This window comes from Haplochromis burtoni, unplaced genomic scaffold (genome assembly GCF_018398535.1).
Source record: "Haplochromis burtoni strain Fernald_Lab_line unplaced genomic scaffold, NCSU_Asbu1 Contig_335, whole genome shotgun sequence".
NCBI lineage: Eukaryota > Metazoa > Chordata > Actinopteri > Cichliformes > Cichlidae > Haplochromis > Haplochromis burtoni.
The window spans coordinates 188690-200509 of record NW_024582696.1 but is presented as its reverse complement, the minus strand read 5'-3'; the positions used below and the strand labels follow the sequence as shown (position 1 = coordinate 200509).

Genomic DNA, 11820 nt, shown 5'->3' with positions numbered 1-11820 from the left:
ACAATTTATAAACTGGTATCTATCACCTTGTTGCTTTGTCTTTAAGTGGTCATGTGATTGCCAGTCCATTTACCATTTACTGCATAGCATGGCAAAATATTCCATGTTTTTGCACAATAGCTGTTTGTTACTGTAAAAAAACATTTTATGCCTATCAAACTGTGTTATCAATTGTCTGTGTCAGAGATTCAATTAAAGAAAAAATGGGTGAGAAAGTAAAAGAAAGATTTAATTTAAGATCCTGTCAGATAGAAGGACTGGGCTGAAAATAAATGAAATGAACCCAAAAGCCTGCAGAAATATTTCCCATGACTAACCTTCTACAAATTAGAAGTAAATCTGGATCCTTGGAAGTAAAATACAAAGAATTCAATACAATACTGCACAGCCAATCTTTCAACCACAACCATATTTTTGAACTCGGAAGAAATGGAGTATTCAGAGAGAAATGAAAGAAAGCAAAAGGAAACTGTTTCTCTATGTTGAATTGTGTATTTTCTGTGGGAAATTCTACAGTGATGCAGTAAAAGTAGTAAAACCCCATCTTCAGTTGTCTGGAACACAGTATCACAGCTTTGCATTTACTGTAGGACAATAATCATAACTACTAATGAAACTAAGTACGAGCTTTTGTTGGTCGTTTAACTTTTTCTTTCCTTTTTGCTGATGGTCTCAGTTTTGTGCATTTTTGATTTATGGCCACTAGATGGCTGTAAGTCATCATAAATCCTCCTGAGACCCAGAAGAATAAAATTTTGTGATATTTAGATTTGACATTCACATGCTACAGCAAATGTTGGAACTGGAAGGAGAGTCTTACTTAGTCAGTTTCATACTTAGTGCTGTCAGGAGATGCAGGTGGAGTGGGGTCTGATCTTACAGCAAGAAGGTGAAAGTTCAGAGAAGGATATGTAAACAGTGGACGGCAAAATAATGACACAAAGTCTATTACTTGTAAGCTAGGGCTATGAAGTTGTGGGCTCAGCAGATTTAAGCTGTCTTGCTGTATTCAGTTAAGAGAGCTCTTCAAGATGTCTCTTATCAGTAACACCAAGATCATTTGTTGTTTTGATGGACTGCCTAATCTTAAAGAATCTGTCTTATTAGTTTCTATTAGCTGAAAACAGGAAACAGTAAATTCAAATCCTGTGTTATCTGAGTCATGCCGTGAACACAGATATGCTGAAGAATGTTTTTGCCTTTCATGTATTGTTTAAACTGAATTCAACTGATAAAGACAAGACACATAGACTTTAATGCTTTTTTCCTCACAAATGTAATTCATTACAGAAGTGAAACTTTAAGTGTGTGTGTGTTTTCTAGAAATTAGAATGCCTTAAAATTTAAAATCCAATGTGGCAGTTGAGAAACCACACCAGACAACTTCAAAGCCCTCGCACAATATTTCTGGAGTGCCATTATTTTGCCCTGGCTCAGACTCCTCAAAGGCTGGTATGTCTTCCTCTGAGCTTTCACCTTCCTGCTCTAATGGCTGGCCTTGCTCCACCTCATCTCCTGACAGCTGTAAGTCTGACTCTCCTTTCACAGTTCTGAGTAAATTTCCTTTTCTCCTCGTCCTGCCCTTTGCTTCCTGAAATATTAAAATAAGTTCAGGATGTGAGGCAGTAAGACCTGCTGTCCACTACAAAGGGCACTGGATAACACTTTTGTTCCGGAAGGGTTAAAATTGCTATACACTTCTAAAATCACACTAAATCAAAGACGCTCAAATAGAAGAAACAAACAAAAAAAATCACTTTGTCTCCTTTGTGGCCATAAAATGTGGAAGCTGCAATTCTTGTACAAGAAAATCCATGTGCTTTGTTAGACCAGCTCCCACAAACATAGCATTGATAAGATCAGAATGTGATATAGATTGTATGTGCCTCAGAAGTTGTACTGTGATTTATCATGAGTTGTGCACTTTGTTTTGGCTTATGTTTTGGAAAATAGTGAATCATCAACAATGCAGAAGTAAGCTAGTTGCATTGCAGAAAGAATCATTGCTTTCATGTCATCGTATTCATCACACAATGAGAGACAGCAGGGGTTTCTCACTGTCCTTTAAACATGCACATGACTCGATACTGCTGACTCCTAAAAAAAAAAACAATTGCTCATCGGCTTTCCCCATCTTATCAAAAGAAAAAAAAAAACATAACAATCTCTTGTTCCTTTTTTGCTCCTCATAATTTCATTTAACTAAAATGTATCCATGTAACAAGTCTGGGCATGTTGTTTACAGCTCTGTTACTTGACCATTCCCAGTCATAAACACCGCATGCATCATTTTTTCTGAGTGATTGAGTTTGATGACGCATACCTGAACCAAAGCCCATCCTGTTTTTGCTGCCATGAAACTTTCCCCTGTCAAAGTACAAACGGAGAAAGTGAAACCACATTTACTGACCACAAGCAGAATTTAGTTGCAGGTGGGAATTTTTAAAAAGCGCAAATAGTAAACAGCTCATCACAACATTTTTAGAGTTCCACTGCTAAATTTTGCAGTGACATTCTGTTATAAGATCAGACTTAAGATAAGTTGTTGATAAGTCAACAATATGTGGTTGAATTATGTTGCAACAGTTCTTTCTTTTATATTCAGTTTACTATTTTTATCTCTGGTTATGATGCTTGCGTCAGTTCCAAACAAATATTTTTAAGGATAAACTGTAACAGAGGCATATTGTCATGTTGGTACACATCTTTACCCTTCCATTTTAATATTAGTGGAGAAATACACATAGAAAAAAATCAGCAAAGTAATGATTTTCAGTGTTGTAATAACCACGAAAATATCCTAAAATTTTCACTTTAACAGTCTCTTCATGAATAAGGAAGTGAAGAACACATTTCAACATATATTTATGTCAAAGTTTCTCTCCTTCCTTTTCTCCCAGCTGTCAGTCTTGTTCCTGTCTGTGTGACTTGTGGTGAGTAGGAGAAAAGGGCCAGTCCCTTTAGAGATATAGATATAATCTGGCTGTGTCTCCCTTCAGTAGCATACAGGGGAAAGTACCATTTGGATACTTCAGATACTTAGGGCACACACTGAGCTCAGGAAGCGAAGTAACACATCAGTGCACAGCAGAGGAAACTCAGGACTTGTACAGTCGTCGTTTCTTAACATCTATCTTCCTGCGTTCCCCGGGCTAAGAGCGCTCCGAACCCTGCTGTTTGACTGACGATGCCGGAGCCTACCCAGAATTTACTGATCCGTATCCTCGTGTTGTGGAACACCGTAATCACCATATTCCTAATTGTGTTCTTCGTTCTATACTTCACAGCAGGACATAAAGGCTTGGTGAGAACTCTTTGAATAATACTTTAACTATGGTGATTAGTGATTAGACAAAAAAAGGTAACTTCTTTTTAAAACCGTTAGTGTAGCATGAACATTTTTTTGAATAATAACATGAACTTCAGAAAAAGTCAACACCTGCGCCGTACATCTGCTCTTATTTGTGGTTTTGGTAGTAGCTGGTAACTGGTGAGAAAGACACCTATGCCTGTGGTCTACATTTGGTTACAGACCCCCGTCATAACACCCAGTCACAGCTTTCTCATAATGTTCAGTGTTTTTGAGTTAAGTTGGTTTCCCACAGAATAAAATAAGATACAGTAATACAGCACCAGGGATGCCTTACTTCATTCAAAACACAAGTTTATTACTGGAAGAAAATAGAAGTCATTTGTAGTTTTATAGAAAATGAACATATTTAAATGTTTAAACAGTGAAGAAGGCATCTTATTGACAAAAGATTGCCTAAAAGAAATTGGATGACATCTGGTGCTGTTGTAGAACTATGTTAACCCTCCTGTTATGTTGGTTTCCAGGAACACCAATTATGCTCCTGGGTTCATTTGGGCAAATTTACTCATCCAAAAGTGTCAGAAACACTGGCATTGATTATTTTACAATTTTCTTTTATGATTTTGATTTTTTTCATTTTCTGTAGTGATGCAGATGACATGTGACATCTCTTCTGTTCTGGGTCAATCTGACCTGCAACATAACAGGAGGGTTAAAACATTACAATAGTATGATCATTTTTTGAATAAATTACACGAAGGGCAGAAAAAAATCAACATCTGTGCCGTACAGCTGTTCTTTTTTGTGGTTTTTGTAGCATAGCTGGTGAGAAAGACACCTATGCCTGTGGTCTACATTTGGTTACAGACCCCCGTCATAACACCCAGTGACAGCTTTCTCATAATGTTCAGGTTCAGGTTTAGTTGGTTTCCCATAGAATAAAATAAGATACAGTAATACAGCACCATGGATGCCTTACTTCATTCAAATGCAAGTTTATTACTGGGAGAAAATATAAGTCATTTGTAGTTTTATAGAAAATAAACATATTTAAATGTTTAAACAGTGAAAAAGGCATCTTATTGACAAATGATTGCCTAAAAGAAATTGGATGACAACTAGTTCTTTTGTAGAACTATGTTAAAACTCACAATTGCACCTAAATTTCAGAGTTTCAGTCAGCAGCATGTTTCCACCCCGAAATCCTCTTACAGTATTTAGTATAAGCACTTTTGTTTCCTTTTCCAATCTTAGGAAAATAGTGCTGTAGAATCATCCAAAATTTCCTCCACGGAAAAGAGATGGGTAAGCTATCCATCATTTCTAAGATTTATTCAGAGTTTGTGTTTCTCTCCTGACTTTTGTGTTAAACATTCACCCTCTGTCCATTTTCCTTTATTTCTTGCCACAAAGACGTCCTGCTGATGTTACATGTATTTACTATTCTTACACATGTGTAGTAAGCGAGATAGATGCTGCACTATGTATGTCAGATTAATTCCATTTCTTATGAGTTACGTATGTCTAACCACTCTCCTCCCCTCTTGGAGGAAGCTCAGTGACGTCATTGCCACATTCGGGGAAATGCCACTAAACTCAACTGTTGTCTCTTCATTTTCCTTCTGAAGTTAGTACACAGTCTATGCTGTAAGCTGCTGTTGTCTCACGTTGAATAAACTGCAGCCTCTCTGGGCCTGAGTGTGTGTCCCTGGAAGTCATGTTTGCACCACATTTACTGTTACTATTTTGAGAGTGATAAATCCCTTCTTCTTCTTTCAACAGACAACCACCGCCCCCTCTAGCCTCTCCTCAATTACAGGAAAAATGCTCAGCTTTAAGTTTGCGGAAGGTAATGTTTTTCTTATTTCAATTTATTATCTGCACTTAAAATTTATCATATCCCCATTCAAATATTGCTGTGTTTATACTTTCTTTGTCAGAAGAAAAAAAATGTAATCCCATGAAATACATACAGTCAGTAAATAAATGAATACAGTCAAATGTACTTTACTTCAGGAAAAAAATTTGATTTAAAAACTGAATATAGAAAAAACAAATTTAGCATCTATAGCAGTCTATTTTATGTCCTCCACAGGTGGAAGTGATATAACATGGAGTCCAATTCGTTCAGATAAAACCCTGATTTCAAAAGTCAACAATGGCCTGAGCCTGAACATGGATGGATACTATTTCCTAAATCTTCAGGTTGCAGCTGGTCCAGACTGTTCCATAACAGATCAATCCAGTGTGAGCCTGGTGTACATACCGAAGGACAAAGACCCCAAAATTCTTCTAAAGGGCTCAATTAACAAAGAAACAAACACCACAGGTATTCTCAGCAAGGTAGTGGAGTGCGGTGCTGGAGAGAGGCTGATATTCAACATTAGTGAGCCATTACTCAGTTGTGTTGATAAAAATGATAGTAAAACTCACCTGGATATCATCTTCATGCCACGGCTTTAGATGTAAGTTCATTATTTTTAGCATAGTGCACGACACCTTTCCAGCTTTGGAACCCACACTGAAGCAAACCTAGTCTGAATCTTGTTGGGTGTATTTGTTCACTTTGGATGGATCACACTTTGATTTTGGCCAGTTGATCTCCAGATCAGCAATTTACCTAATAATTTTTGTAAAAGATGCATAAAAAAGGGGAATTCAATAAGAGGTTGGATGAAAACCTCGTCTCTTTTTACATTCCGGTCTAGAGCTCGCCTTAAACAGGGTTTATAATGATCCAATGATGTTCAGTTTTGTAAAGTAGATATAGCAGACCGGGTATTGGTCTCAGGTTGTATCATCACTACAAAATCACACTTGAAAACAGCGCAATGTATGTAATGTATTGTGTATTTAATGGATTAGAACCAAAGCTGGATTGTTTTCATTGTTCTCAAATAGCTGTTTTAAACAGAAACTTTGAAGCGGGTTGTTCAGAATTGACAGATCTCACTTGTTGAAACGATATTTCTTTGTTAGAGCTTTGCATGTTTAAAATATCTAGTAGTTGATTTCAAGAATTTATTGTGCTGAAGTGTCACATTTTTCAGCAGGAGATTGCTTTTGATGTTTGCACAGATTATACTTTCTAATTTCTGATTCATTTCTTGTTTTGTTAACATTGTATGAATTCTGTATTTAAGTTTATTTATTTATTTCTCGCAACAAAAACCATGTGCAGCATATGATTTAGACACATAATGGATGTAACAAAAAAACCCCATGGCAGGTCAGCTAATAATCTATGAATGTTTATTTTCTCAGTGATAATGTTTCACAGGGTGTACCAGTCACAAACTGGTAGTGAGTCACTGGAATCTATGTAGAGAATTGACTTTGTTTGTTAAAAGAATGTAATTCATATTTGGAAAGAACAAAGGTGTAGTTTTGATTTACTTGACCAATAACATACTTTAGTATTTCATCTCTTTAGTCTAAAGTTAAGTGTGAAATGACTTGATAAGCTCCAGACATCCTTGACTACATGTACTATACATTGTGACACGTGAAAACACAAGTCGCAGTGGTTGTTGCGGTAAGTTTCATGTGTTTGAGATTTGAAAGAAATACTGGGTTTTTTCACTTTTTGTATTTTTTTTGATGTTTTAGTGGAAGAGGAAGCTGCTTATGCATTTGAAAAGATTTCTGTGAGACCTGCTAAATGTGTGTGTTTAAATTTGACTTTAACCATTGTTATGAAAAAAATAAGAGAACGTCTTAGTTAAAAATGTTTACTGTCTTTATTGTATTTGATGTGACTGTAAAACAAAAACAAACTCAATATGAATCAAAGGACACGATAACAGTGATTAAGGGCTTTTGGGTTTGAGTCATTTATGAGACCCTACATATGAAAGTGAGAGGTCATGAGTTAACATTGGATTACCACATAATCACTAATAGAAAGATACAGCGGGACCCTCCCTGTCTATATGCTGTCGAAGAATATGTCCTCTTGACTCTTGACAAAGCAAACAGAAGAAATGCTTCTCATACAAAGCATTCAAAGTCACATCCAGTGACCTAAATCGCAGTGACAGAGATACAGTAAAGCAGCAAAAAAGGTCACTGGAACATTAGTCATCACAGTCAAGAGGCACATTTTCCAGCTTTCATTTGAAAACTTTTGTTTTCCAAACCTCAGCCACAAACGAGTCCCATATCTCTCAGTGCTCTGTCAATTAGTTGTTGCTACCACAGCTTTCGATTGCAGTGAAGAGGTCCAGGATGTAAAAATTGATAGCAGACATAGCAAACTACCACCCACTCTGTCTCTTTTATTAGAGGCCTTAGATGCATTTGCATGGGTTGATTTTGGTTGCTCCCTTCCTACTGCTTTCCACTGCCCAATGTCAAGATAATAAATGGTGTATCCACACAGAGAAAGTGTATAACCTCTACACATCATTTTTGCCCAGACATCATGGAGAGAACGTCGACATTATAAACATGTTTACAGCATGCACTTTTTGAATAACAATCTTCCAGTTTCTTCTTGTAACCCTTATCAATATGCCACCTCTTACAATAAAAGATTTGTCAGACTAGAAAATGTCTGAAATGAGTAAGCTTCTAAATCCAGTCACAGCGGGTTTTTTTAATCTTGAATCAAAATGATAGTGATGTCAAATCTTTAAAAGTTCAAATATTTCTCACTCACATATTTTTCCTCCAGCCTGTAGTGTTAAATAGCCATGTAGAGTATTGTGTGTGGGTTACCCAGTTTTGGATATATACACTACTGTGCTACAAGAGTGCTATGCGCAGACACAAATTTCTGATATTTAGCAAAAGACTAAAACAATACAAGAATTTTTCTTGTTAAAATTCAAGTACAGATCTCTTGGATGGTTACCGCCGCACAACAGGCATCATTATTTAACAGCTAATCCAATTAAAATTCTACTAAAGACAACAATAACACAAATACAGTGGAAAGGTCACGTTTAATAGCAGAGGTGAAGCCTAACCCACACACACAGGTCAGTTACAGCTGTCTGTGTCCAACAGCTGAGCAGCTCCTGTATCCACCATAAAGCTGTTATTAATTAACACTATCCACACAGTTCTAGACCATTTTTGAATCAAGCTGTAAATATGGTGTTTTAAAGCTGCAAAGTTGGGTATTTTTGATCTGATCAACTGCAGATTTTTGATCTGATCATCTGCAGAGGAATGGTTTATTTAAAGAGTTTCGTGAGGTTTCAGAACTCATCATTGTACAGAAACAGCATAATTGAAGGTTATGAATGAATCATATCTATCTGATGGATTCCAATTGGAAAGAACATGATTTGTTTGCATAAAGGGACAGTCCTCTTCACACACACTTCATACACTAAGGTTAATTATGGAGTTCCGCAGGGTTCCATGCTAGGATCAGTTCTGTTGACTTTATACAGCCACTATCATTAAAAAGCAAAGGGTACATTTTCACTGCTATCCAGATGACACCCAACTTTATCTGCCCGTGAAGCCAGATAACACTCACCAATTAGTTAATTGCAAGAACAACTTAAAGACAAAAAGACCTGGATGATCTCTTATTTCCTGCTTCTAAATTACGGCAACTGGTGTCTAACTGGATACTTAGAATGGCATTACCTTGGCCTCCAGTAAAACTGGGAGAAATTTTAGAGTCATTTTACATCCTTCAGTGTGTATATTGAGCTAATATGTAGGACTGTTTTCTTGCATTTGTGCAATATCTTTACAATTAGAAACATCTAATTTTAGAGTGATGTTAAAAAACTAGTTCATGCATTTATTACTTCTTGGCTGAACTACTGTAATTTGATAGGACGGGGCTCTCCTAAAATCTCCCTGAAAAGCCTTCAGTTGATCCAAAATGCTGCAGTAAAAGTACTGACAGGGACTACAAAGAGAGAGCATGTTTCTCCATTATTGGCTTTTCTTCATTCATTCTCCTCATATACCAGTTCTAGAATAATCAGGCCCTGTCTTACCTTAAAGACCTCATAGTACCATATCACTCCAATTGAGCACTTCAGTCTCAGACTGTTGGCTGACTTGTGGTTGCTAGGATATTTAAAAGAAGAATGGGAGGAAGAGCTTACAACTTTCAGGCCTCTCTTCTGTGAAACCAGCTCCCACATTGAATTTTAGCAACATTTTAAGACTATTTTCAAGACTGAGGTTAAAACTTTCCTTTTTGATAAAACCTATAGTTAGGGCTGGATCAGGTGATCCTGGGTTCGTCCTCAATTATGTTGCAATAGGCCTAGGTTCCTGGGTCATTCTCATGATGCAGTGTTACTTCAGCTCTTTTGTCCTGTCTCCCTGCCCCAACCTCCAGTCCCTGACCCTCCATGAGCCTGGTTCTGCCTGAGGTTTCTTCCTGTTAAAAGGGAGTTTGTCATTCTCACTGTTGCCAGGTGCTCAAAGCTGGTCCTTTGATTGTTGGTTTATTTGAAGAGTTTTAGTCAGGCTTCAGAACTCTGTACAGACACAGCATTAGTGAAGGCTTGGTGTTTTCTGTGTTTTTGTAGGGTCTTTACCTCGTGATATAAAGCAAACCAAAGTGATTATTGTTATGATTTGATACTAAATAACATAAATATAATTGTTTTGCTCACCTCTTTTTGAAGCCAGAAGGCACCTGATATAGATGAAGTACTAATTCTTCAGCTAACTAGCGTTTATATTGGTTAATTAGTATTGCACTAATAAAATACTAGACTTTAACTCAAGTGTAGACTTGTAGGGTGGCCTGTATCTCACAGACAGCCACAATATTAATCAGATAATAGATTAAAAAAGCACCAAGGGCACAAAAACGGATCCCTAACTCCAGTGGATGAGTTACAGTTCACCCCACTCAAAGTTTTAGAGTTGTTCTGAAGAGGGGGGAAAGCCCCCACAGAAGCCCAAACTGTTATTTGTACCAACACAAGGGGACAGCATTTAGCTGCAGACTGTTTGCTGTGCTCCTCTTTCAGTTTTGCTTTGCATAAAAAAATATACTCTCTATAAACTATGTTGTGTGATTTTAGCCAAAAAAAAAGTTCAATTTAAGAGGCCATTTTTGCCTTATTTCAAAAGTTGATTGTAAAAATCAGCAGTGCTCAAGAGATCAATATCTCACACAGACCTGCTTTATAAATGGAAAATGTTGATTTCATATACGGAAGTGTAAAGATTTTGGTTCATGTCATAACCGGTGATAGAGTACTCTCAGCCCACACAAATTCTCTATACAAGTCATGCTTGGCCTCGAAACTACACAGCTGATACAGCTCGCGCTGCTGCGCTACTGTCGTCTCTCACACTTCACAGGTCAGCCAGCGCTGGAAGATCATGACTCACACATGTGTTATTAAAAGACCAGAAGACTTGAGAAAACATCATTCAGCTCATGGATAACTAAACTCTGGACTGGAGTTACACTTTCAGCTCTCAATTGTGTTTTCCCAATTTGAGTAATCCATACTTGGCTGAGGGAAAATTAATTAGAGAAATCACTCAGCCTACACACCCACCCATAGAAACACATACATGCACATACACATATTCATTCACATACACTCACACACACACATGTTGCTTCATTTTCACCAGCCATTTCTCTCTGGGTCTGGGGTTGGAAAGTGAGTCAGCCAAGCAATCTGCTGCTATCACCCCCCTCCCCCCGGCAGCCCCCACTACCACTTCCTTTTCAGTTTACAAATATACAACTCTGTGGGTGTCTTCTTCGAACACACATAGATGAAGGGAAAGTATAACAGTGACTGCATGGGACATACAAAAAAGGGGGAAAAAAAAAAAGCTTCAAAGAGCTTCTCGTTCGCACAGACCATGTCATGGTTGCACGTTGTGCCGAGATGTGACTTGAAAAGAAACGATGTAATCTACTGAAAAAAAGTAGTAAATAGAAAAGTAAACCAACAATGAAGACGTTGACATTTTTCACATCCACTTTAAACCTTTAAACCTTAAATAATGTTGCTGCCAGTATACATTGAGGTGAGAAGAAGCTGACATGATGACACTTTACTTTTTGGGCCATTGTGGTATTGAAAAAAAAAAGTTCCTCCAGTAACTGCTGTGTGGTTGGACTGAGTGGGCGACAACATTTTTAATACAGAGACCACTGAGCCTGTATCACGGTCTCAACTTTCACGGCAGGAAGTGAATACACTTCCCTTACTGTGCATGGCTAACAAAAAAGACCAAACCAAACAGGTCTTTTAAATTATTATGTGTTTATTTCATTGCACTGTATGACTTAATGTATATAAATACAGAAAAATGAGCTTTTTTCTTTAATAATAAAAAACAAATTCATAAATAGTGTGCAGTACGTGTTACAGCAAGTAGGAAAAAGAAAGGTTACAGTCTTATTTTTGATATTAGTATGAACACTCAGCAACAATCTGAAGTTCAATCTGTGAAATATGTATGTATATATATATATATATATATATATATATATATATGTATGTATTTGATTTTGATGTATTTCACTCTCTGTTTTTCAAATTTAATTA

General features: G+C 37.1%; 1 long non-coding RNA gene across 1 annotated transcript; it reads left to right on the top strand.

Annotated features, from left to right (window-relative positions):
• Positions 1-9785, top strand: LOC102303503. The gene is made up of 4 exons (XR_006055420.1): positions 1-3304; positions 4568-4618; positions 5096-5162; positions 5409-9785. It is a non-coding gene; the product is annotated as an uncharacterized LOC102303503 (long non-coding RNA).
• Positions 9786-11820: the final 2035 nt, after the last annotated feature.